This window comes from Zootoca vivipara, chromosome 4, assembly GCF_963506605.1.
Source record: "Zootoca vivipara chromosome 4, rZooViv1.1, whole genome shotgun sequence".
Classification (NCBI taxonomy): domain Eukaryota; kingdom Metazoa; phylum Chordata; class Lepidosauria; order Squamata; family Lacertidae; genus Zootoca; species Zootoca vivipara.
In genome coordinates, this window is record NC_083279.1 from 76,203,900 (window position 1) to 76,224,686 (window position 20,787).

At 44.2% G+C, this 20,787-nt stretch overlaps 1 protein-coding gene across 1 annotated transcript in view; it reads left to right on the forward strand.

Moving 5' to 3' along the window:
* The first annotated feature begins 4,223 nt into the window (after nt 1–4,223).
* The window catches only part of LOC132592036 (uncharacterized), a 60,818-nt gene continuing 44,254 nt past the window's right edge, over nt 4,224–20,787 (forward strand). The window contains exon 1 of the mRNA XM_060274000.1: nt 4,224–4,386. The gene's annotated coding sequence lies outside the window, so the exon portion shown is untranslated. The remainder of the gene's footprint in view (nt 4,387–20,787) is intronic.

The window sequence follows — 20,787 nt, forward strand, 5'->3', positions numbered from 1 at the left end:
GAGTGTAGAAGCTAAATCTGATCAATAAAGGTTTTTGTCAGATTGGTTTTTGCCATAATTTCCATGAGTGTATAGATACAGCAGGTCGGCATGTGACAACAGCAACACCCCGGGAACGGCTTTGACTGGCCGGCTAAAGCAGGCAAGGGTAGCTGATGGGTGTCAAACTCTTGGTGAGTTAGGGACTTCCCCTGCATGTGAAGAAAGGCTCCAGTGGATTGAGCGGATGAAACCAAGAGCGGGTCTAACAGTCAAGAAGGCAGTTATTGCACATGCTGTAGAGAAAAGTAAGGGATAGATGGGGCTCATCAACCTGGGAAGGTGGCCCATCTAAGAAAAAGAACACTCTGTGTTATGTATTGGTTTAATACAGGGGTAGGCAACCTAAGGCCCGTGGGCCAGATGCGGCCCAATCACCTTCTCAATCCGGTCCACGGACGGTCCGGGAATCAGTAGAATGTGTCCTTTTATTTAGAATGCATCTCTGGGTTATTTGTGGGGCATAGGAATTCATTCATTATTTTTTTCAAAATATAGTCCGGCCCACCACATGGTCTGAGGGACGGTGGACCGGCCCACGGCTGAAAAAGATTGCTGCCCCGTGGTTCAATATGTGTACATGAGTTTCACTGCTAGTTCTGTAACTACCTTTCCCGCTCCAGGGTGATTCAAATGGGTGCGGTGACAGTTGCTATTGGTTAACTTGTTAGCACAGATTGGATCCTTACTCTGATTGGGTCCCGCCAAAATCTGAATGTACAGTATCCTTTCCCCAACTCCTGTTCCTGAGAGTATAAAAGGAGCTTGCCCTTTCCCTCCAGTCAGTCAAGTGCCTACTGCAATAAAGGAGATTGTTCTTGTTAGACTTGACTCCTAGCATATCCTTGCTAGCATGCTGAATCACTACCCAGAGCTGATTACACGAAGAGCTGAAATTGTATAGGCACTGCACCCACGACATAACACTCTGCTTGTAAACCTCTGCTGTCTTGTGGGATGCCTTCAGGAGAAAAAAAGGCTAAGGAGTAAACCCTACACAAATCTGGAGTGGAATCCCTAAGATGGCAAGAGCTGGGTCTTGTTGTCTGGGCAGCCCAGGACCTCCATACATCAGAAGGTTGGCGGTTCGAATCCCTGCAATGGGGTGAGCTCCCGTTGCTCGGTCCCAGCTCCTGCCCACCTAGCAGTTCGAAAGCACACCAAAGTGCAAATAGATAAATAGGGACCGCTCCGGTGGGAAGGTAAACGGTGTTTCCGTGCGCTGCTCTGGTTCGCCAGAAGCAGCTTTGTCATGCTGGCCACATGACCTGGAAGCTGTCTGCGGACAAACGCTGGTTCCCTTGGCCTATAGAGTGAGATGAGCACCGCAACCCCAGAGTCCGACACAACTGGACCTGGTGGTCCCCTTTATGCCCTGGGGAGTTCACTTTAGTGCTGCTAAGGCAGCTTTCTTCATCCCCAGAAGCACACTCCGTTGTCTCTAGGACAGCCCCATGTGATCATCCCTACCTCTCCAAAGTCGGTGGACAAGGCAGAGAGCTTTTAAAGCCCCATCTTCCTTATGAGATTTGGGAAAGGTCATGAAAGGTGTCCCACAGGAATGGGCCTTTTGTGGTGAATCCCTGTTTGTGGAATGCTCTCCCCAGGGAGGTTTGCCCAGTGCCTTCATTACATATCTTTAGGTGCCTGGCAAAAATCTTTCACTATAACCTGGCCTTTGGCTGTTTGAACATTCTATGGCCTTTTAAATGTGTTGTGGTAGGGGGTTAATTGGACTGTTTGTGTTCTTGTGTGTTTTGTGTTCTCATTTTGCATTTTGAAATTGCGAATACTGGGCTAGATGGACAAAAAAGGAAGCATCCGATGTTTTATTGATCTATATTTAGAAAGCAGATATAAGGCTGTTTCCTGTGTACAGAAAACCAGCTGTCATATGCCTTTGCATTTTCCCTCTATTGCCAATGGTTAATTTCTCCCACTTGGCTGTTGCAAAACCAGCTGAGTATGGCTGTATTTGATAGTGTTCCTTTCTTCCTTTTATCATCTCTTATAGGCCTTGTGGGATGCTGACTTACAGATCTGGTTACAAATCTGTTCTAAATGAGAAATGAAGTTTTTTTTATGTAGTTGTGAGTCCTTTATTTTGTGCTAAGTATACAGGTTTATATAAGAAAATGAAGCAAGGAAGTAGTTCACAGAGATTAAATGATGTGGAATAAAGCCTCCAAAAGCTGTAATTGAAAGTGACAGAAACATTAGTTTTGAAACAAGTAACATTTAATCACTCAGATTATACAGAAGCATTTTATTTTTGGTATGTTGTTTTCCTTGATAGAATTTACATTTTAATCTGTTGAGACAGCTAATCACTTTTGTCTGCCTGGTGCCAGGAGCCTGTCAGAATACGTAAAAGCTAGAACAGTGTGAAGAGGCAGGCTATTTTTCTGAAACATGAACAACAAAATCCTGGACATGTCTACTCAGAAGGAAGCCCCATGTACAATGGGCATTCATTAAAGATTTCCCCTGACATACTTCTCATGGACTGAGTCTGAGACAAACAAAACTGGGCACAGTTATTAGTCCTTCTCTACATAGCTACAGGTACCAGCAAGAGCCAAACACTTCTCCCATTGCTTTATGCAGCTGTGGAGACCTCGTCTGTAGAAGTCGGCAGGTTGTGTCAGAAGCCACGACTTGACCTCAGAAATCAACATTTTATTGTCTGGAAAAAGCTTGCCCTTCAAAAATAACTTCATGGTTGGAAAGAGGTGGAAGTCCGATGGTGTGAGGTTGGGAGAATATAAGGGGGGGTCAGGAAGGATTTCATAGCCACAGGACCACGAACCATGTGTTATCCTACAGGAGGCGGACACCTTTGGTCAGCATACCACGCCTCTCCATTTTGATGGCCTTCCGCAATTTCTGCAGCAGTGAAGAGTAGTATGTCCCGGTAATTGTGGTACCCTTTGCCAGGAAATCCATCATCACTACTCCGCGCTGGTCCCAAAAGACCATGAGCATGACCTTGCCCACTGACAGTTGGATATGTGCCTACTTTGGGGGTGGTGAGGTAGAGTTCTTCCATTGTTTGGACTCAGAGTCATAATGATGGATCCCTGTTTTGTCCTGAGTAATTAGTCTGGCAAAGAAGTCATCATGGTTTACGTGATGCATGGCCAAAAGATCCCGTGAGCTTCTGGAAAGACATCATCAGAAGCCGGGGAACCCACGGGGCGGACACCTTTCCCATGTGCAAATGGTCATGGATGCTTTTTTCTACAGAGCCCACACTGATCTTAACATCTGCAGCTAGCTGGAAAACGGTTATGCGGCAATCCTCCAGATTAGCAACTTCCACTTGACAGATGGTGTCTTCATCAATGGTCGCCCAGGAATGGGAGCTATTCCACTGAAGTCTGACCACACTTGAACTAATGATGCCAGTGTTTAACTATGTCATACTAAGGGGCATCATTCCCATATGTCCCTTTCATCTCATCAAACATCTCCTGTGGTGTGCGCCCTTTCAAGTACAGGAACCTGATAACCGCTCTGCATTGTACTGGTTCCATTATCAGAGGTTACTCCACGTTAGCACCCATAACAGAGAAACAGACAGGAGTTCAGAGTTACAAATTACGACGCTACCTATGGAGAAATGTATCATTATACATGTGCAAATTTATCCTCCTATGATAACCGGAAGCGGGTCAGGGGAAATCTTTAATTAAAGACCCCCAGGCTGCAGGAAGAGGAGGAGCCACAGCCATTGAAGCAGCGCCGCCAAGGTGACTCTGCCCCCGTGAAATCTGTTAAAAGAATGGAATGAAGAAAAAAGAAGAATAATGGCACAGTAGGGGATTTTCCTGCAGTATAGGAAAATCCAGGTTAAGTGTAACAAAAATACAGAATGGGATTTTGATGGCAATGATATCATGTGGACAGTATAAAAAAACTTCCATGCTTGAGTTGCACCAATTCCACGATAAGCTCTAGTCTGGAAACATACTAGGTTGTTTGAAAGGACATCTTTTTTTGAAAGTCCTATATTGCTATCTCTTGACTGTTTTTTGTTATCCATTGCTTGACTGGGCAATATAGTGCGTAGGGCTTCCCACATTGCATGTTTTTCAGAACACAAATGTCAAGGTTAATTGAGTCACAAAGGGCATGTGCTGATAGTGACATGTGCCTCCCTGGTTTTCTCTTCGTTGGTGCAATCTGCAGGAAGGGGCTGGCTCCTTGTCCCTGCCAAGCCAGCATCCAGAATAGGAGTGTCTGCAGAGGAGTGTCTGCAGCAGGGGCCATCTGGCTGCAAAGAAACAAAACTTCTGACAAGATTGTTGTGTTTTAAAGAAGGATCCTGAAGGTGTCGCTTGTCAGGTATGAAGTTTTCCTGTTTCCTCAGAGCTTAATAGGAAACTTTTTGCTGTTTGAAAGATGTGTGCCTACCAAATGGATGGAAACTAAATTGCCTGCGAAAACCATCTTTGTTAGCTCTGTCATCTCATCTGTGGTAAATAATCGTTGTGTTCATGGATAAGGGAGTGTATTCACTCTCCGCCCTCCATTCTTGCCCCTTGAACAAATGCAGTTGGTCTACACTGAAATGGTCTCGGTTCATCTGTGTCACTTTAAAATAGGTTTCTGTAAAGAGGTAGCCAGGCTGAAGAAGAATCCCAAAGAGGTTTTCTGGCAAATGAATGTCAACATCTTGTGTTTGTCATGATGACAATTTGGGGTGGGGTGGGGTGTTGTATCAATATATGAATTTAGAGCAATCTCTGTTTTAATATGACCTTGAGAATGGTGAAGATGTGTGTGTGTGTGTGTAGGTAGGTAGGTAGGTAGGTGGGTTTGCTATCTGGTATTGGGAAGCAAGGTAATAGTAATTCTATAAATCAGCTTGAAACATTATGGCTCATCACATTTCATAATGGATCCTGTATTAATAAGGATACAAAAATGAACCAATACCTTGTTGCATTGCAGGAAGAATTGTCCATGTTGTTGAAAACATTGAAAAATGACTCATCATCTTTCCCCTCCACACACACACCCTCACTCCTATCTTTTGGTTCATGAAAAGTCTGAAGTAGTTCCTGTTTTTGTATAAGCAAATCCACAGGATTAGCCTTCACAGATAGTAGTTTGTACCTTCATTGCCCACTTGCACAAGAAATGCTAATGTGCGTGCACACACCACACACACACACACACACACACACACACACACACCACACACACACACACACACACACGGCCTTCTCCTTTTAATGTTGTATTTTAAAGTGCTGTAACCCTCCCTGAGATCTCAGGGTGAAGATTGAGCAATTTAACAATGATGATGATGATGATGATGATGATGATGATGATGATATAGGATGCACGTTTGGCAGTTTTCACTGTGAGAAACATCCATTCATCATCATCATCATCATCATCATCATCATTGTTAACTATTGCTAGTAAGAGATGGGGTATTAGAGCATAGCTGTCAACTCTCCCGTTTTTTGGGGGAAATCAGTGCTGCTATCACAGCAAAACAACAACATGGGAGGCAGCAGGCACTGTGATTCTCCAGCTGTTTGACTTCACTCCTGAGGCGCACTGCATCATCTCTCAAGACAGACGGATGCCAACAGGATTGTTAGCGGAGACATGTGAATAAAACACATGTAGTCTCAGGGCCGTCTTAAGTATATTTGGTGCCCTGGCACTGTGGTGCGACTGATCCCTCCGGCGCCCCCGCCCTGCCCCGCTTCCCAGTGCGGCGGGCGGGGTGGAGCTGCGCAGTCGGGCTGGCGGTCAGGCGCAGCACACAGCGCGGCTGCCAGGGGCGCAGCTCCGCGGCGGGTGGGCAGGCGCAGCTCTGTGGCGGGCGGGCACCCTGGCGTCCTGCGCCACCTAGCCTGGCCGTAGGGCCGGCCCTGCGTAGTCTAGAGAGAAAATCCAGGTGAAAGTTTACTGAACAAACTGAACAAAACAGTATACAACCGGAGCAGAAATCAACAAGAGAGGCTTTTGCCTTTTTGACAGGGCTTGTTGAGAGCAGGGCTAGATTCAACTTCCACAACAAAATTCCCTCACAGCTAGAGAGAGTATCAGAGTACATCAGGCATCCCCAAACTTCGGCCCTCCAGATGTTTTGGACTACAATTCCCATCATCCCTGACCACTGGTCCTCTTAGCTAGGGATCATGGGAGTTGTAGGCCAAAACATCTGGAGGGCTGCAGTTTGGGGATGCCAGTGGACATGTTACCTCAGTAAAGATCACAGACTCTCCAAGTGTCTCTATTTTCCAGGGATGTCCCTGCTTTAGAGAAACCGTCCCAGTTTCTGATTTGATCCCAGAATGTCCCACTTTTCCTTAGTATGTCCCTATTTTTGTTGGAGGGTAGGGAGTTATCCTACCCCCGAGCTGTCTGAAGGCAATCCTATATAGGGGAGGTTTTTTTCAAGTGTTTAAAGTTTTATTATCTGGGAAGCTGCCCAGAGTGACTGGGGCAACCCAGTAAGATGTGTGGGGTATAAATAGTAAAATGATCATTATGGAATGAGATGTACCTATTTTCATCAGAGAAATGTTGGAGGGTATGAGATCATACCACCTTCCATGGTTGCTATTCAACACCTCCTCCTCTATCACCACCCCTTGGTTGTTGACTTAGGCCAGTGATGGGCAACCTTTTGAGCTTGGTGTGTCAAAATTCGCCAAAAAAACGAGCATAACTCAGGTGGTGTGTCACTTCGAGAAAAAAACCATAATTCCGTGATATTAATAGTTTAAATTTAAAAAATGTATAATTGTAATATATAACTGTATTTAATAAACCGAAAACTAATTATTTAACCAAACCAAACCAAAAACCCCTCATTTATCACAAAGTGCCCAGAGTTGAGCTTTTTGGGGTGAGCTGCTGACCAAAGTTTTGGAGGTTTTTTTTGGGGTGGTGCAAAAGTTGCTTTGCTTTTGGGGGGGGGATACCCCAAAGCTGCTGCGCTTTTGGGGGGGAAATAAATAAATGATGAATAATATCTTTGCTGGAACTAACACGCAGCACCGACATAGTCTGCCAAAGCACCAAAAAAACCCAGCACAGAGCGGGTTAAAAATGAACGCTGTTACACCCAATCATCGTCCGCCAAAGCGCCAGAAAAAACAGCACAGAAAGGGTTAAAAAACCAATCTCTGGCTACCAGCAACAACAACAACAAGAAAGGATTCAGGTTGTAACAGTGGAGACAAGCTGTAAGAGCGGAGACAAGCCGTAGGAGGAGCGGGAGAACAAAAGGGGGAGGGGAAACAACAACAACCGCGTGAATGGGCTGATGGGGCACGTGTCAGCAGTGTCACATCTGACACGCGTGTCATAGGTTCGCCATCACTGACTTAGGCTGTGTACACATCTCTGGCTTAAAATGCAACCAGGTTCATTCTTTTTCTCAACTTGGATTGAAGCTGGTTTGGGGCAAGACACATCAAAACACAGTCGTTTCATAAGAAGTGGCAAGATAGAGACAGGATACGTATGGATGGTGGCCAGGGTTGGCAAGTCCTGTTTTGCCTCCTGAGGCGAAACAGGAAATACCGCCCTGCTGCCACAGTTGCTGCCTCCTGCTGCTTCACTGCCACCACCAGCGACAGAGATGTGGTATCAGCACTGGCACGGGTTTCAAGTGAGATCCTGGCGCTGCTTCTCTGCTGCTTCCACGGCAAGCAGGGTGCCTACAGGGGTGCTGCCTTGGAGGCTTCCGCCTCCAGAGGCAGTGGCCTCACCCTGCCCTGATTGTAGCTGATGTTGTGTGTACACCATTTCCCCAACTAGAAGCGGGAGAGCACTGGATGCAGAGTGTGTGTGTGTGTGTGTGTGTGTGTGTGTGTGTACACAGGCCTACCGACAGCAAGATAAACCCAGGAGTTACAAACTGAATGAGCTCTGCTGTTGCCCTTCCAACCATTTTTACTGTGTTAATAATGCCATCTATCCACATGGAGTGGGGTGGCGGGTGGCACTGTGGTCTAAACCACAGAGCCTAGGGCTTGCTGATCAGAAGGCTGGCGGTTCGAATCCCGGCGACGGGGTGAGATCCTGTTGCTTGGTCCCAGCTCCTGCCCACCTAGCAGTTCGAAAGCACGTCAAAGTGCAAGTAGATAAATAGGTATCGCTCCAGCGGGAAGGTAAACGGCGTTTCCGTGCACTGCTCTGGTTCGGCAGAAGCGGCTTAGTCACGCTGCCCACATGACCCAGAAGCTGTCTGCGGACAAACGCCGGCTCCCTCGGACAGTAAAGCGAGATGAGCGCCACAACCCCAGAGTCGTCCACGACTGCAGTTAACAATCAGGGGGCCCTTTACCTTTTTATGCACATGGAACTACTTTACAAATTATGAGGGCACAGATCTCTGCCATGAGGGGCTTAAATGTAGAAACTGACACAAGAAAGACTACAGAGGAAAGAAATGGGGGTGATAAATAGGGGAAGAATATGTGATTAGTTAAGTTAGATATATGAGTGCTTATATGAATATTTATGCTGTTAATTTTCTCATATGCAATATTAAAAACCTATGTTTATGCTGTCTGTAATGAATGTTTTCCCTTCACCCTGTTCTTTGTAAGTTGTGTGAAACTCTTTTTCTTGGTGTCTTCATGCTTGAAGGCCAAATTATTCACACTTCAGCTGAAGATGCTAGAAGCCTGCATTGACTTCCCGGTTGGGAGGAAAATTCTCTGCACATCCTTCCAAATGTGTGAGGAATCTCCCTTCAGACCTTCTTGCTCAACGCAGGAATGCTGGGAGTAGAGAGAGAAATGCTGAGGGTGCCAGTTTGTATCCTGAACCACACATATTCTTTGAATTACTGAAAAAGGTTAATTGTTTGAAGAACAGGCTATGTTCACATAACTTATAGGAATCCATTTAGTCAGAATTCATCAAAAACAACACTAGCAAGAAAAGGGGGGGGGGAGGAGAAATGCAAATAATGAATAATTGTTGTTGTTAAGTTATTACTTGTACCCCACCCATCCGACTGGGTTGCCCCTGGGTTATAGCAGGGGTGGGGAATCTATGGCCCTCCAGATGTCATTGGACTACAACTTGTGTCCACTGACTGTATTGACCGTTTGGGACCTCTCTGTATCCTAAACTATCTGGAGCCAAGATGACACCTTTCCTAATACCTGCCACCCAGAGCCTTAAGATCTTCTGGAGAGTTGTTGCTCATGGTTTCACTGGTTAGTGTGATGGGCAAAGACAGAGCATTCTTAGTGGTAGTGCCCTGTTTATGGAACTCGCAGCGAAATGAAATGGAAATCTTCCACATTAGCTATCCATGGATGATAGGTGAACACATATTTATTTGCCATGATGATGATGCTAGTTACAGTAGAGACTCAAGTGCTGCAATTTTTACAATGAATGCACAATTTTGTTTTGTATTGCACATTGCTGTTGCAAGATGTCCTGTGCTCTGATCTGGAGGAAGGCTGGGATATAAAAGCAATCTCCATTAAATCAGTAAAAAAATCCTTTCTCTTTGCGCCAGCCTGGATTGCAGGACGGTCACAGCGAACTAAAGAAATTGAACACCCTGTGCAATGCCAAGCATACCTGCTGCCACTAAACACATGTAAAAGAGAATAATATCAAATCCTCTTGCATCTCTGTAGGATTTAAGATGCCATTTAAATTAACCAGTCGTGGAGAACGCTTGGCAGAATACTATTTCCTTCTGTCATGACAAATCAAACAGCAGCCTAAGAATAATGGCCTCTATTTTGCAGCCCACAAATTGTGCATTAGGGACCTCTGCGTCTGCATATAGCTCACACTGGAATTCAAATGGCACTTCTCTGCCTTTAACTGTTTATAAATAACATTGCAGCCATTAGCACAGCATTCACACTGCTCGCCAGTTGTTCTAATTGATAATTGGATTGAAAGAGCAAGCTGAAACATGCTGATGCATACTGCAGCAAAGAAAGAGCAGAGCAATCTTTGTCTTCCAATCTGATCAAGAAGATGGTCTTCCTGAATACAAAAGCAGTACACAAATTGATTAGTATGATGGTTACATTTGGAATTTTAATCCAGTCATAATTACCTGGAATCTATTGTTGTAACCACTTAAATTAGCAGCTGTGTTGTTTTTCTCAATTTGGAGTGAAGCCGGTTTGGGGGAAAGCCCATCAAAATGTATTATTTCATAAGAAAAAACAGGATAGATATGGATTGTGGATTGTGGCTAACATTGTGTGTATACCACCTCCCAAACCAGCAGTGGAAGTCCACTGGGTGGAGAGTCAGTGGAAGAGTGCAAACAGCTATAGTCTATGGACATTGTGAAGTGATATCAACCATTGAATGGGAAAATTACTGAGCATTTATTTGCCTGACCTTTCCTGTAACATAGTGGCTGCTTTCACTCACCCATTTCTGGGTAAGATTCAATCATATACTGGCAAATTTAGTATGTGCAATTAAGTGAATTTGGTTGTCTTGCAGTGCTGCACAAAAAATCTCCACACACACACACACACACACACACACACACACACACCACCCAAAGCAGCTTTTTGCCGTAAGGAAAGTGACAGGATATTCACTGGAGAGTGTGAGCTAAACATCATTTGATGCAACATTGTATAACCTTTGTATAACAAATAGGAATGCATGCTCAATGAGCAGTGGACACCCTATAACCTCCATGCAAACTTTGTGAAAATACATCAATAAACAGGTCCTCCAGAATGGTCCAGCATATGTTGGAAATCTGAGAGAATCCAGTGTGAAGGTTCTCTCCTATCTACAGGAAGAAAAGTGACCCCACTTCACTTATAGGAACATAGGGAGTCACTATATACTAAGTCGAATCACTGGCCCATCTAGCTCTATATTGCCCACACAGATTGGCAGCCATTCTTCTTACACCTACCTGAAGCTGGCAGAGAACCTGGGACTTTCTGCATAGAAAGTAGCTGCTCTGCCACTGCCCTTCCCACTCTAATGTGTTCCACTCCTAGCTTTTCCCCACTACTTCTGAAGTCCATGCTTTGCATTCCAATGGGCCCTTCCTTGACTTGTAGCCAGAAAGTAGGACACACCAGCTTTTTCTACTTCGTCCTGGGCTCCAGGCTGCTGCTTGTCCTCACATCTTGTTTGTCCATCCTCCCCTTCAATCTCCAAGTGTCATTCTATTAGCATATGCACTTGTGTAAAGTGCAGCTGTGACTAAAAGGGAAAGCCCTGATAGTTTAGGGTTAGGGAATTCAGCCGTTCCAGAATTCACACCTCAACTTTCTACATTTCCACCCCTCTCCCAAGAGACATGGCTCCTTGTCTCCCCTCCCTTGCCTCAGAGTTCCATAACATCTGAAGGTTCTATATCTGCCCTTTGCGAAGCTGAGGTGGAAATGTCTGCTTGAGGAACCACTATCATTTCATTTCTATGACATGCTACAAGGAAGGGCAGCAGGACAGTAGGAAAGGTCCAGGTGTGTCCCTCTAGCATCATGCTTAGCTGGGGTAGGGAACCTCAGACCAACAGGGTTAAATGTAGGCCTCTCAGGACTCTCCCCCAGGATACACACCCATACCCCTCACCAGCCTTGCTTCACACCCTTAAGGGTTTTTGTCTGGCTGGAGTGTGCTCTTGAACTCTGATCAAGCTTCTGGCTTTCCTGGATGGAGACAAGAGAGCGGTATGTACCGTAAGTGTGAATAAATTGGCCTACTTGGAAATGAGCCATTGTGGCGTAATGGTTAGAGTGTTGGGCTAGGACCTAGGAGACCAGGGTTTGAATCCCCACCCAACCACAAAGCTCACTGGATGACCTTGAGCCAGTCACCATCTCTTAGCCTAACCTACCTCACAGGATTGTTGTGAGGATGAAACCATGTATACAGAATTAAACCCTGTGGAGGGTTCTAACCATCAAAATCATGGGGAGGGGGGCCCTCACAAATTTTCTCCTAATACGGTTTTCATGTTACCAACCAACCATTTTAATAAACCAATTTTATTACACAATCCATTGTTGTGGGGCCTCTAAAAGGCGTGGAGACCTTAGGCCAGTGCCTACTCTGCCTTTTTGGTAACCCGGCACTGATGTACACCACCTCAAGATTCTTGGAAGATTAAGGTGGTCTTTAAATGTGATAAATAAATAAATAAAACCCACATTTGCATTTCTGTTTGCTTTTGCCTCTGGCATCTTCCCCTCAGAAGGTTGCTCAGCCTTCAGCATTGGGCTGAAGAAGTTTCCCCACCCCTGGGAAGATATAGCATCTCATGTTCATCTGAAAGCCAACAATGGCAGCAGCAAACTGAGATGTCAAAGCTAAAGGGCTTTAGAACATCCCACACTACAGCCAAAATACTGTGGCTTTCTGCCAGATGGAGTGATTTTTAAAATATTTGGCAGCTTACCCAATGTGTTTGGAGTGGACATAGCTGCTCCTTTCTCGTCCCAGCAGCTCCTGACACCCCTGCGGCAATCCGTCTCCTGGGCTGCTCTCGGTCTTCCTTGCCTCTACAGGTTAGGACATTGAAAAATGCATCATGCTATCGCCATGCTGACAGGTGTTGTAACCAAGGCTATGCCTCCCCCACCTCAGTACACACACAGACATTGACATTGACTTTTCATCCCGGAGCATACCAGGAAGGAATGTGCTGGCTGCCTAGACAGCTGAACTCTTAGCAGTGATATCATCCTTCAGTACTGCAGAGATAAGGGAGGATTATTACACGATGGAATATTAGGGATGAACCCCTTTGGGAGAGAGGCAGAAAGGAGGAAACGCCCCAGAATTCTTAGGGGAGTTCATTTGCACAGCCATGCACCCGAGGAAAGAAGGCTGCACCTAAACTTTTATGCCATGAAATACATAAAAAAAAAATGTCATCAGTGGCCCAATTCAGCTTAAGAACCAGGGACACTGACTAGATTTTACCTGCCCTATCTAAGGATAATAATGCCTGAAGCGAAATACAGAGGTGGAACATCACTAATTACTTATATCATGTCTAGATTTCTGGAATGTGTTGTATGTATGGGTGCCTTTGAAAAATGTCTGGGAACTTTAATTGGTCCAGAATGCTGCAGCCAAGTTGTTAACTGGCACTGCTTATCTGAAGTATGCAACTCCCTTGCTGAAAACAGCTGATTCGTTTCCGAGCCCAGTTCAAAGTACTGTGGCTGACCTTTAAATCCATTTATGTTTTGGGACCTGGATAGCCTGGAATACATCCTCCCATTAGAGTCTGTCTGCTCATTAAGGTCATCAAAGGATGCCGCTGTTGTGTGTCCTATTGACCCAGTACATTTGATTGGAGTCCAGAGTCAAAGGGAAGCTCCCCCTGGCCCTTGCTTCCACCTTGTAGCTTTCCACAGTACGGCAAAACCCTTTTTATAAAGAGTTAGTCTTACGCGCAGTTTTTACTTTGCTTTGAGATTTTGAGATTTGCTTTGAGGTTTTTTAAAGATGGTGCTTAATTCTGACATTGTCCTTCCATTGCTATTGTATTAGTTTGTGTTGTTGTTGTTGTTGAATCAATGTGCAGGGTGCTTTACATAGCATAGTATAAGAGGGCAGGTCTCTAAAACAGAGGAAGAGGAGTGAAGGACAGGCAGGAATAAACATAGAAGCAATTCTGTGATTGTTTCAGTTATAATAGGAACACAAGAAGCTGCTAGATTGTGGCTTCTTATGCACCAGACATTGAAAGCACTTGTCTTCTCCCAAAGCATCCTGGAAACTGTGGTTTACCCCTCACAGAACTACAATTCACAGCACCAGTAGCAAACTACAGTTCCTGGGATTTTGGGGGGACATAACGTGCTTGAAATGTATAATGTGTAGCAGTGCTATTTTGGGGGGGGGAGGTGCCAGAACTCACACTAAACATCTTCATCCTCTTAGAATGGCAATGGTGCCCACCTGAGAGGTGCCAGAACTGAGTTCCGGTGAGTTCTGGATGAAAAAGGGCTCTGGTGCATAGACAGTCACTGAGTCAGACCCTTGGCTTTTTGTCAGGGGAATGAGAACACAATCCTACAATTCCAAAAGGTCCTCCGGATTTAGGAGGATGTTGGATGGCAGGAGTGGGGCATAGGAATCACTGAAAATTGGCCTGGGCTGGATCTAGACACATCAAAAAAGTGTTTCAGGAAAACACGTTGTAAAGCTCATAATGGGAAATCACGTTGCCGAAGGATTGAACGCTACAGCGCCATCTGGTGTCACAGTGTTATAACACATTTAAAACACTTTAAATCAGGCACCCCCAAACCTGAACCCTCCAGATGTTTTGGACTACAATTCCCATCTTCCCTGATCACTGGTCCTGTTAGCTAGGGATCATGGGAGTTGTAGGCCAAAACATCTGGAGGGCCGCAGTTTGGGGATGCCTGCTTTAAATAAAAAACTAATGTAGCTGAGTCCTTAAACCCTGTACTGCTGGATCAAATAAGCGAAGGGACACCACATGGATTCAACCTGTAATTGACACAAAGAGGCAAGTTGCTATGGTTCTGTGTTTAGGTATATTAGCAAATCCATTGTATAATCTTCCTTCAAAGAGAGGGGCTAAGAACCTAGCATCTGTGAAAGAGTTCTTTTGGAGCTTCAACAGTGTAAAAACATAGACCACACAGTAAAATGTGCAAATAAAGCATGCAGAATAGTTTACCGATAGCAATGACAGGCCGCAAGCCTATGCTCATTGCTCAGCCAGCTTTGTTCATATATCCATTCCTGCTGAATGGGAAGCCTACAGTTAGTACAATATGGAAGATCAAAACTTAATTGGGTATAAAATTACACAATAATTAAATTGTCTGTAAATGTGGAGCATTCAAATTAAGCCTAACCAAATAATGCCTCAGATCTAAAGTATTAGCATAATACTGGTGCCATATGGATATCATTCTCTTTTTCACATAACTGTCATTTTTCATCCTCGTCAGCTGCCCATGTTGACTTGCCAGATCAGACTTGCACCATCGCCAAACATTTCTAACAGCTGGCAGAATGTGCTGTTACACTGACGTAGGCCTGGTTAAACACCCAATAACACTCAAAATTAAGTGCACCCCTGAACAGGGCAGAAAATGAGTTATCAGAGCAGCTGTTTGGCTTTGTGTTTTGTAAATTAACTTTCGCACTGGCTTCTTGTCATTTTTTTTAAAAAAATGACCCATTATATTGCATCCTAAGTAAACAAAATAAGTTTTCCTCAGAATCCTGTTTTTAGCAAGTAACAGAAGTCTGGAGAAACCGGTGTGAATTGTGCAAACATGGAAGCGGTAACGGGGATCACCCTTGCATAATAGTAGAATCCCAGAGCCATGCAATGAAGCTGAATGTTGGAAGGTCAGGACAAAGGAAAGCACTTCTTCAGATGGAGCACATGGAACTCGTTGCCACAAGACCCAGTGATGGCCACCACCCTGGAGACTTTAGAAGAGTATTAGGCATCTCCATGGAGAATAAGCTTATCAATGGCACTAGCCAATTTGGCTATGTTCTATCTCCAGTGTCAGAGGCAGTATGCTTCTGAATACCACTTGCTAGGAATCATGATGTGAAAACAAGATGCTGGGCTAGATGGGTCTTTGGTCTGATCCAGCAGTGCTCTGCTTGTGTTGTTATACTCTGTGCATACAAAGAGCCGTCTAAAATTTGCTTAGACTTATGAGTCCCAGCACAGCCATTCCTAACAGCATCCGTTCTCAAACCCAGCTCCCCAGTTTCTTTGGCAGAAACCTGTCCCCACCTAGATGACACGAGAAATTAAGAGGCTATATACTGGATGGTGCAGATGGATCTAAACTTAAAAGCCTATGGAGGATATCATCACATTTTAATTGACAAATAATTTTTATTTTATTTTAGAATCTCTAGAGGGTGCTAGTTCTTTTACAACAAAAAGGTCAAAAGAGTGTTGTGGGCAGCTGGCCAGAGTAATCTAAACCCTGGCCAGACAGCAGCAAGGTTGGGCAGAGTGGCATAGCTGTCATTCATCCTGTCCAGGGGGGAAAGTGAGAAGGAAAGCCTGAACCGGGCTATGTCAGCTGGCATAGCAATCAGCCTGGATAGAGCCTGATGCCATCAAGTGAAAGCTGTGGGGCTGGCTTGGAATCTAGTGGATCCTGGGGTAGCTCAGCCCCTGCCCCTCCCACTCCTGGAATGCCTACCGGCTGTACTTCCACCCACCTGCACATTGGATGGGTGGAATGGAAGGCTTTGTGCCAGCCAAGGCTGAGGCTGGCAGAACTGCTATGGGATGGCCTCTACCCAGCAAGCAGATCAAGGGGCTGGATTGCACCCTTAGTCTTTAAGGTCCGGCAGCTCTCTTCTGAGAATTTTTGGAAGGAAACCTATTTCAGCTTAGATGTAAACTGAACAGCTCATAATTCGTATCAGCCATTTGAAAATTCCGCTAGGGGCTATGCTGGGGGCTCAGATATGATTATTTTGCTTTGTACTGAAATAAAGAACATAAAAAACATAGATAAAAGCCTTGTACTGTATAACCCTACCCCTTTCGTCTCCCCATAATGTGTTTTATTACAGATGGCAATGTACCGAGATGATAAAATCTAAAATACATCAGTAAAATAATGGGATATACACATGATTGCAGATTTATACATTTGTAGACTATTGTGTTTCATTAACATTCCTCTCTTTTGTTAGAGCTTTGGAAATGGCTCAGAGAGTAGATGAAATTAGATTTAAAAGTAGGGCAAGATGCAATTAGTCACAGACAGAGCATTAGTCAAAGTTGACAAAATGGAGTCAGCATTTGGGGTGAGCAAATCTAACTTGTGTGTGTATGGAAGTTATGCAGGAATATTTTCCTTGCCTTTAGCCCCTAACAGGATTAGCAGATTTCTCATTTATTGTAATGCAGCATTTTACTTACTTTAAATACATTACCAAATTATTCAATTTATCATGAAGTACCTGTAGTTGACGGATATCAAAGGATATTTGATGATGAACCAGCTAGTTAAAAACCCGTGGGTCAGTCTGTCAAGCTGTTTTGCCTGCACAGCCTCTATGGGGATTGTACAAAGATAATGCTCAAAGGATTGATGTCATGAGGATGTGTAATAGTCTATCGCGATCCTATACATGCTTGCTTGGAATGAGTTCCCTTTAATTCCACTGACTGAAAGCATTCTATTGAAATAAATGGATGATATATTTCTGACTAAAATGGGTCAGGGACTGAAGTTAGCAGCGCAGTCCACTGAAATCAATTATCCATCATGCTTATTTGAAAGAAAATACATTTAGGAACATTTGTTTTCCCTAAAAATGTAAGATGAGGCCACATTCCATTTCCCACTACTACAGCCAACCAGGTGTACAAGCAGAACAAAAATTTTCAGGGACAAATCCCTTTGACTTCTCTGGGTGTTCATGTGAAGTTAAGTGTGCAAATGATGGCCAGAGAAAGAGCTTTGGAGCATGTGTAGACCTCAGAAACCCGTCAGAAGGAAAACATCTAGTGCAGCATATTTTCTGCTTTGTGCTACTTTATTGCTCACAAACAACAGGCAATTTGAATGAATATATGCAACTGGAAAATGATTTTCTCTCATTTATATGGACCTTGTATATCATGGAACAATAACATCTGCACTTATGCCAGCTTGGTCTGATAGTTCCGTGGTATGGAATTACTTCATGAATGGAAATTGGAGAGTGGATTTCTGTTCCGTAAATAACTTGCAGAGTTATAATTTGCCTGACACTTCTTGCCCTTGCATTAATCCTGAGACACTTGTTGAAGAGACAGAAGGAACACCCACCAGTAACAATGTAAAACATTCGGTGTATTTACTGAGTGTTTCCACTTGCTTGATCCTTAACACATGCTTTTACGATGAAGTCATTAATATTGTGTAAGTGCAGAATTTATGGGGCGATTTGTACTGTGCGGGAGTCCTGACATGTTTCTGGCAAATACTTTCAGATACCATAGACTGATGCCACTTGGGATTTTAGCTCAGGGTTATAATCAGGTTCCAGCATGAATATTTTGCATTAGAATTCAGACCTGATTGTCTGAGAGATTGGGGAAAGGTTAACTAAACAGTGTAAACACAGAGCGTAGGGATCTGTTAATAGCAGAAGGCTCCCAGGCTGTTAAGGATTTCTAATAACATTTCCCCCCAGCTTAGTAAAGAGACAAAGGGCAGATACACATAAATTCAAGGCCCAATTAAAGCACATGATTCCCCCCAAAGAATCATGGGAACTGTAGTCTGTTAAGGGTGACTGGAATTGCAGCTCTGTGAGAGGCAAGTCGTATTATTATTATTATTATTATTATTATTATTATTATTATTATTATTTCCTTTAAATGTATGGAGTGCACACACACTTTCCCTTGGTCTTCCAGTCACAGATGGGGAAGGTGGAGTGCCTGGGACCAACAAAGATGCCCCATGTTGTCCTGATCCTGCACCTGAACATTACGGTATTGCAAGAAGCAGAGCTGGCTCAATACATTTTGCTGCCTGAGGCGAAGAACAATATGGCATCCTCCCCCAAGGCACATACAGAAGCCAACTGGACTGTTGAATCTTACTCCAATAATGGTGAAAGGCAGTGACTTTCACTGTAACTGAGGGCAGCAGGCTAGTGTAAGGGATGCTGGGAAGGCCATGTGGGACTCCTAGCTCTGTCCACTCCCTACCTCTCCGCAGCTGCCACCTGAGGCAGCTGCCTCTGCCTCATTGTAGGTCTGGTCCTGGATAGAGGAATTTTCACGTGAGTTGTCCCATGTCTGTCTATTGCTTAAATCAGTAGCTGGTAGGATGGGTTAAAAAGTAGGACTGGCCCTTGTTTTACCATGCTTCACCATCTTTATGCTGGCTAACCACAGAGCAGGTTTTTGTGTATCACTACAGTAAGGCTGAATTACATGAGAGTTCGTTTTTTTAATTTTTATTCTGGAATTGGAACTTCAACTTGAAGTACGGAAAAAAAATAATCATTCACTATCATGCTGAGATTACCACCAGTAGGCATGTTACAAGTGTCTGAGGTTGCTTTGCAACCAGGGATGCTTGGTAGAAATAAAATGGGCCGGGGGAGGTGGGGGTCTGCCTGATAAAGGTAAAGGGACCCCTGACCATTAGGCCCAGTCGTGACCGACTCTGGGGTTGCGAGCTCATCTCGCATTATTGGCCGAGGAGAGCCAGCGTACAGCTTCCAGGTCATGTGGCCAGCATGATAAAGCTGCTTCTGGCGAACCAGAGCAGCACACGGAAACACCGTTTACCTTCCCGCCAGAGCGGTACCTATTTACATATCTACTTGTACTTTGACATGCTTTCGAACTGCTAGGTTGGCAGGAGCTGGGACCGAGCAACGGGAATTCACTCCGTCGCGGGGATTCGAACCGCTGACCTTCTGATCGGCAAGCCCTAGGCTCAGTGGTTTAACCCACAGCGCCACCTGCACTTGGTAGAAATAAAATGGGCTGGGGGAGGTGGGGGTCTGCCTGGTACTGCAATTTAAAAGAAGCAAGACATAGAAGGTGTGAGAAGTGGTCAAGCACATCACTTCTCTGCTTCCAATTGCACCTTCCCAATACTGCTTTAAAAACAAAAGCAAAAGTATTTTTAATTCTGCCTCTCCTCAACTTCAATTTGGTCTCTGAGAAATGGACATTTAATCATCAAGCGACAGCATAAGCCACTTAGCCACTTCTTGATTTGGGTACTACTCTATATTGATGTAATCAGAAATCATCTCCAAGGTTTACCGTTAATTAATATTATTTTTCCATGATTAACCTTCACCTACTTATAGAGATAAAAGAAATCATGAAGTAGGCTGGTGGAAACAAAATGGTCAAAATTAAAGATTATTCAGGTTATTAAATCAGACACATAAATGGCGTAAAAAGAGATTGAAATCTTGCCTAACAGTCATTTTGCCTGAGTGAAGATTTTAGAGTTTAGCTCACAATTATTATAACAAATGTGTTCATGCAAGGTACATCAAGTTGGCTCATTTAAATGGAAGGTTGTCTGCATATGAATATTTGGTTTATGAGATTATGGTCTTTACTGTAAACGTGAAAGGTCTAGCATATAATTGAGATTATGCAAAACATCATTTTAGACATTTTCTTTCATTAAGCCTTCCAGATTTCTCCTTTCATGGGGTGAAAAGATCTTGTGCTGCTCTTCCATTAATTGATGGAAATTCTCTGCTATTCAGGAACATTATGGGCTGTATTCAGCATGGTTGCTTGCTGAAAGGAAGAGTCCCTTCTCATGAATGCTTTTGTGAAATGAAACTCCTTCCATTTGTGGGGTGAAGAAGCTAGATGCCCTACACATTGAAAAGAACTTGTTCCATTAGCTCCCACACCCTGACTAACATTTCATGAAGAATAGTCAACAAATCCTCTTGATACTGGATCAAGAATTTTAAAAAGGAATCCTAAAAATCCAGATATGACAAATCCACATCTGGATTTTTAGGATTCCTTTCTTTGTTTTCTGCCATTCCCCCCACAATGCAACTCCATCAAACACTTCTCCCTAGGCCTAAATAGGTTTAAGGAGTCGGGTTTTCTAAATATGGCCCCATCCCTCCTTACATCAGAACAGCCAAGCACCCCTTCTCACCGGCCAGCACTTTCCCAAAGGAGTACTGAATGCATCTTCCTCCTCCCCACCCCCAAACTGCCTTTTATTCTCAAACGCCTGCCCCATTCTCAAACTCCTGCTAGATCAAGAC